Raw genomic sequence first — 7,691 nt, 5'->3', positions numbered from 1 at the left:
AGATGTTTCAAGTAAGGACTCAATTTGTCCACTATGTACATGACAGTCTTGAATACACTGCACACATGTAACAATAGTTCTAATTTGAAAATGTCTTCAAAATATGAGCATTCTGGCCCTTCACCGACCCAGTGGGCTATAATGCTCAAAATTTTCAGAAGACAATCTTTCCTAGGAATTTTAACACAAAATATTCAAAACTGGTTTACTAATTCTACTTTGTCATACACTGGCAACCTCTTTAACATCTAGAAAGGCTAGATGTAGATTAGGAGGACTCATTTGTCCTTTATATACACTATGTACACAGCAAAGTAAAACAAAACCCAGACAACTCTTGGCTCTCGGTAAGCACACTGGCATGGTGCTCCCCAGGACCAGCGCACAACTGTACTATTCAACAGGGGTTTGGCTATTGCACCCCCCCCCCAAAAAAAAGAAACCATTTCATAAGAATTTTAACAAAATAAATTTACAAAATGTGTCATATATTTTACCACTTCTACTTTTAACATATATCAGGCACTTTAGAACATCTAGAAAACCTAGATATTTAAAAAAAAAATATTTAGCATTTTCAAATATATATACACTAATGAGTAATAAAATGCACACGCAAAACAATGGTTATTATATGAAAAATGTCTTTTACGTAAAACCAGTCTGGCACAGGACCTCCTTCTCATGGTCAGTCTTCTCCATGTCCAACAACCCACTGAACAAACGTGGACAAGTGTCGCTCCTAGAGGTGGTCTAACAAATTCATTTCAAAGTCACTTCCAGAAAACATTTCTGATTTTTTCAAACAAAGGGACATTTACAAGACGTTATTTTCTAACTCTATCATGCGTCAGGCATCCTCTTTACATTTAGAATGTCCAGATGCAGCACAGGTTTTAAAAGGTTGGGGGGCAAGTTGAGAGCAGCTTTTTCATATTATATACACAGGCCTTTTACAAAGGGCCAGGAAATCTCCCCAAAGGGTGGCGGGCGTTTCCAACTGGGTAGATGCAGCTTGTGACTACCGTTTCTCTCTTTGGTAAAATGAACACCAACCGCCCGAGGCCGCTAACCGTTCCACCCGTCGTCGTCTTCCGGGGCTTCGCTCACCTTCCAGGACGGTTCCGGTCTTTGTTGGCCGAGACAAGGTGCGGTCTCGAGGAGCCGGCACTGAGCGCTCACAGAGAGCCCTGGTCTGTGCGGCTCCGCTGTCCAATGTGTGGTTGAGCTTTCAGGCGTCCATCCTCCTTCTTGGGACCTTGAAGCCCCTGCCGGCCTCCGCGGCGTTTGGGCGGCCGCCATTCTTCTCGCCATGCCACGCCCGCCGCCACCCAAAGGCGCCACGTCCCAGGTGGCGGCTTCAGCTGGGACGGGCACGATTGAGCCAGGAGACCCGGCAGCCCTCGGGGTCCGGGGCCCGACAGGTCACCGCCGCCATCAGGTCATCCATCTGGGTGGCAGGTTCACCGGTCCTTCACAGCCAGGGCCAGCCAGTGGGCACTCGCAGCAGGAGCTCCGGGGATCTGCAGGAGAGGCCGCGTCCTGTCCTCGGGCCCCCCAGCGCACCCACCGGCCTGGGGCCGGGGGTCCCAGAGGGCCCGGGGGAGCAGGCCGCACTCCCGTTTCTCACCACGCTCTCTGCCGGAACTCTCAAAATATACTTTCATTGTTTGAACTTGCTGTCTAAAGTCTTCTCTAAGATTCCAATCCATCGGAATTAGGTATGCCTTGACTTCTTTCTCTGTCCATTTTTCTGGTGCCTATAGGTTCTCCTTTGTATTTAAGTTGTCCTGCATTGTTTGTACTCCTTTTTTCCCTTGTTTTTTCATGGTGCTCAAGATACTTTCCAACTCTGTTTGACTGCTGTGTTTCTGTTTTCTCCTTTAAATTTGTTTTGGTTTTTATAGTTCCACTATCTCTCCTTTGTGTTAGGAGACAATGTTTAGAGATGTTGGATTTAATTGTCATTTAAGGTAAATTCATTGGTTTCATTAAAGGCCTTCAGATTTTGATGGCATATAGAGAAATGAGGTTTGGACTTAGGATTTTATGTTAAGGTCGGGTGATTTGATTGTATGGAGTTTAGTATATGTTAGCTTCCTTGGGGGGTTACTCAAATGCAGGCGGATATTAACAAGAAAATAGACAGGAGTACTTGGGGTATTTAAGGGCTTAGGCGGAGTATAGACTTATTCGTAGTATTCATCTATTTGCATTTAGTAAGTTATATGTAGTCTGGTTGTTCATGCTGTTTTATTGTTGCAATCTGTAGGAACCTGGCGATGGTGACGTCAGCTCTCCAAGATGGTGGCCGCTGGCCTCCTTGGTGGACTTTCCGTTGTGGGGGATAGAACTGGACCGCTTCCTTACCCTGAACTCAGCCCAGAGCTCAGTGAGGGCACAGCCGGCAGGACTCCACAGAATTCGTAGCGCCGTTTCTCTCTGCTTGCTGGTCGCTTCTCGGCGGCACCCCGCCATCTGTAGCCGCGGGGCGGGCCGCAGGGCGGGTGGCGGATCAGTCAGCCCGGATCTCTGGTCGCACAGTTGGCTCATATTTGAGACTCAGTAACTGGTCCTCGGTGATGGAAATCCTTCCTCTAGGTTTCGGTGCACCCCAATTTTGCTGGAAATTCCTAACAAGATAGCTTTTTGTCATTCTAACCCTGTATTCACCTGTGCAGTGATGCGGTACACGGGGTGTGATGCACTCTATTCGCGGCCATCTCTCATTCTTCTTATCTTTGCTGTATATTTTCACTGATGTCTATATCAAGAAATGCCCTGAACTATTCATAAGCCTTAAATCAGTATACTAATCATTATTCTGCATCATCCTAGTTCCCCCAAATGACATGGTGGAGTTCATTCCTGTAGAAAGCATGGGTCAGGAGGCCCCATCAAAAGCCATGGTAAGGTTGCTTTCCTTCCTCTGAAATCCAAGTGTTGCTCTTTAGTTTCTCTTTCTCTTGTAATATGATATGGTTTCCTGGAGATGACATACACAATTTCCTGAGTATGCAGATTCTCATCAGGGTGTCTGTTGCCAAATGAGACCTCACTGAAGGCAACATTAACAAGAAACAGTGTAAACTACACACTGTATGATAACAAGCTTTGTGCCTGGCTATGGTTTTCCCTCCTGGCCATCAAATTCCTTAATTATCACCTAATATAGACCTGTGACACAAATCCCCTAGAAAAGCTTGTGTCATTTGGTGAGAGTACATTTGCTATCTGTTCCCTTGATTTGCCCACATTCTCATTGGATATTCTAATGTCACCAAGTAAACAAAAGACTTGTGCACACAGGACAGAGCAGTCTGGCTGGGCACAATCAGGAGCCACTTGTCAAAAGAAACTAACTTTATTTTTAGAACCACACACGCCAAACAAAACAGACTCTCAGGAAAAACCCTCAGAGCCTCAACTGCCACCACCGGCTTTCCACAAGCCTCTCTCTCCCACACAAGCTTCTCTCCACCTCCCCCAATCCTCCTGCTCTTGAGGCCGATTGGCTGGGTCACGTGGGCGGAGCCAAAAAAGTCCCCCAATGAGCAGCTCCGTGGTCTGAAAGGGCAGGGAAACAGCCCAATGAGCATCACCACAGAGGAGCCAATCAGCTAGATGTTGCTGGGGCTGCTGTGAGCCAATCATCAGCCGGCAGCTGGAAGTTTGCTGGGGCCCCTTCGGCTGTGGCTCTCAACATCTCCCCCTCTCTGTTTAAACAACAAGCATGTGGCTTAGGGACCGTGCCTGCCTTAGGTTGTCCAATAGTACATATGGTCCTTAGGTTGGTACCACTGCAATTGGATCTTACCTGTCAGTGACTACCGGTCCAGTATACAGCCACACCTGTGGAGAGGTCTTTGTACCAGCAGGGGGGTGAGGTTCTTTGCCTCACCTCTGTTGGCCCCCAAATTTTAGCTGGAAGATCATGACAAGCAGAAGGGAGGAAGATACAGCAAGCCAATTGACGGCTCCTTTTGGAAAAATTGTACCACCAATGACATCATTAGCAAAAATACCCCAACACTACCACAAGTCGCTGCACCAACAGATAGTTCACAATGCATACAGGTGAGCTCACAATGTGTCCAGGCAAGTTCTGCAAGCAGTTCAGTGATGGCTATTGTAGAAGCTGTAGATTGGTTTTATCTTTGACTTCACCAGCACTGGGATGAAGATAGGAATTCTGGCAATAATGGCTAAAAAAAAAATTATGTAACATTACAGAAGGCACTAAAAGAAAACAATTTTCTTAACAATTTACATTGTCTTCACTGGCACTGGGATGAAGATAGGAATTCTGGCAATAATGGCTAAAGAAAAAATTATGTAACATTACAGAAGGCACTAAAAGAAAACAATTTTCTTAACAATTTACATTATCTTTAAGAGAATTATTAAATATAATGAAAAGGAAAGGTGAAAGTAAACAAACAGATCTGTTAACCTTCTTTTTTGTTTACATATTAAAACAATCCTCAACAGTTGTTTACCCAATTTAAATTAAACCATATAAATCATGTGAAAAAAAATATTTGGATCCATTTTATCATGAGCGCTCGTCATATATGATATATGGACATACATACATTCAAACATATAACACAAAACACAAGTGTGCACACATAATATAATACATAAAACACATAACATTATAGTAAAGGCCTTATAACTTTTTACAGGTGAAATCTCCATTGCAATGTTTAAAAACTCTATAGTCAAAAAATAGAACTGATCAGCAAAACATTAACCTAGGTCTGTATGAGCTCAAAAAACAAAATAGAACTTCATGATATGGCAAAGGGCAATAATAAAATAGATATTGAAAAAAGCATCCTGGTTCTGTTGCAGATGTAAGAATAGCCAAACTGGAGTTTTGGATATCAGTTGTTATGGATTTGAGCCAAATCATCTTCTTTTTGGTCTGTAGAAATCGCTTTATTTAATCTTTCTGGAATCCAAATCGGCTGCTGTTCTCCCTGTGGAAACACATAAACAGACCTCCGACTCCAGACAATCACTGGGTCAGGACCTTGGTTAATCTCTCTGGAATCCAAATCGGCTGCTGTTCTCCCTGTGGAAACACACAAACAGACCCCCGACTCCAGACAATTACTGGGTCAGGACCTTTCCATTGTCCTGTTAGAATATCCTTCCAAAGTACCTTGGGCTTATGCACATTTTTTGGACACATATGCCTTTCCGCAGCACTAAGTCCTGATGAATCCAAATTTTAAAAGTTTAGAGTAAAAAGGGTTATTTTAAGTTTATCTTTGGGGAATATATACCCCTTACCAATTCCTTCTTTTTGCTTTAATAAGTACATTTTAATAGTTTGATGAGCTCTTTCAACTATGCCTTGTCCCTGTGGATTGAATGGGATTCCTGTTATATGAGTAATGCCAAATGTTGAGCAAAATTGTTTAAAAGAGGTAGAAGTATAACCAGGGGCATTATCTGTTTTTAACTGTTTTGGAACACCCACAGTGGCAAAATTTTGTAAGCAATGAGCTATAATATCTTTAGTTTTTTCTCCAGCATGAAGGGAGCCCATCAAAAATCCAGAAGAAGTATCAACTGTAACATGCAAATATTTTAATTTTCCAAATTCTGGCAAGTGTGTGACGTCCACCTGCCAAATATGGTTAGGTATCAATCCTCTAGGATTGACTCCAAAATTAACTTGTGGTAAAAAGGTCACACAATTTTGACATTGTTTTATTATTTGTCTAGCTTGTTCCTTAGTTATTTTAAAACACTTTTGTAAAGTATTAGCATTGACATGGAACTTTTTATGAAAATTTATAGCTTCTTCTAGTGTAGAGAAAATATGTATGTCATGTGTAGTTTTATCTGCTAAATCATTGCCCAAACTAAGGGCTCCAGGCAATCCTGTATGTGCCCTGATATGTCCTATAAAGAATGGATCTTTTCTGTCCCAGATTAGACTTTGTATAGTGGAAATCAAAGAGAAAACAGTAGAAGAAGGGGAAATCCTACCAGCATCTTCAAGAGATACTATAGCATTAACTACATACTGACTATCAGAAAATAAATTAAATACAGAATCTTTAAACATCACAAAAGCTTGTAAAACTGCATTAAGCTCTACCTTTTGAGCTGATTGTTTGGGTACTAAAAATGTAAAAGTTTGATCAGGGGTAACTACTGCTGCTGTACCATTCATTATTTGACCCATCAGTGAATATATTTGGAGCATTCATGATAGGTGTTTTTCTTGTCATTTTTGGAAAAAAATTACAGGATGCAATGACCAAAAAGACAATAAAGGATTAGATGGTAAGTGGTTATCAAATGAAACATTAGATTTGCACATGATTATTGCCCAAGTATTTAACTCATTAGCTAACTCACCAATTTGATTCATAGTATATGGAGTAATAATTTTATTGGGAGAAATTCCAAACACTCCCTTTACTGCTTTTATTCCTTTGAGTATTAATTGTCCTACAGCCTCAGGATACCTAGTAAGAATAGTGTTAGGAGGATAAGATAAATGTATCCATAATAATGGACCTTCTTGCCAAAATACTCCTGTAGGAATATTTTTTGTTGGTAGTACAATAAATAATAAAGGCAAACTTATATCAATTCTATCCAAATGCATATTTTCCATATATGTTTCAATGCCTTTTTTTTCATATATGTTTCAATGCCTTTTTTTTTCATATATGTTTCAATGCCTTTCTTGCTTCAGGCGTTAACATTCGGGGTGAATTTGGATCTGAAGGACCTTTTAGGATATCAAATAAAGGTCCCAACTCTCCTGTTGGTATACATAAATAAGGCCTTATCCAATTTATGTCTCCTAATAACTTTTGAAAGTCATTAAGTGATTTGAGTTGATCTACTCGTATTTGAATTTTTGGTGGACGGACCATGGTTGAGGATAATAGAACTCCTAAATAATTAATTGGAAAATTTAATTGTACCTTATCTATTGGTATCTCTAGATTATAATTTTTAATAAGTTTGTAAGTGTGGCATAACATTCTAGCAATGTGTTTTTATCTTTGTGTGCTAATAATACATCATCCATATAGTGAAATATATGTAGTTCAGGATTTTGATTTCTAAGTGGCTGGATTGCTTTGTTAACATAAATTTGACACATAGTTGGGCTGTTAGCCATCCCTTGAGGGAGTACTTTCCATTCATATCTCTGATCAGGACCTTCATGATTCAGTGCAGGGATAGTAGATGCAAAACGTGGACTATCCTCAGGATGAATTGGAATTGAAAACAAAAACAATCTTTAATATCTATAACTAAAACATACCAGGTTTTTGGCAAAGCAGACAACTGAGGAATCCCTGATTGAGCAGGTCCCATAATAACCATCTCATTATTAATGGCTCTTAAATCTTGCAATAATCTCCAGTTACCAGATTTCTTTTTGATGACAAAAATGGGAGTATTATGCGGAGATACAGAAGGTTGTATATGTCCTTCTGCTAATTGTTGTTTGACCAGGTCATGGGCTGCTTGTATCTTTTCTTTAGTCAGGGGCCACTGAGGAACCCATACTGGTCTTTCTGATTTCCAAGTAATTTTTATTGTCTCAGTGGCCCTTTCTGAAAATCCAACCCATGTCTGTCTGTTCCTTGATCTATTTGTATTGGTGCTGCTATACCTTGTTCTTGTTTTTCTAATCTTTTTCCTTT

The sequence above is a fragment of the Marmota flaviventris genome, unplaced genomic scaffold (assembly GCF_047511675.1).
Source record: "Marmota flaviventris isolate mMarFla1 unplaced genomic scaffold, mMarFla1.hap1 Scaffold_49, whole genome shotgun sequence".
Taxonomy (NCBI): Eukaryota; Metazoa; Chordata; class Mammalia; order Rodentia; family Sciuridae; genus Marmota; species Marmota flaviventris.
This window is presented reverse-complemented; position numbering follows the sequence as displayed.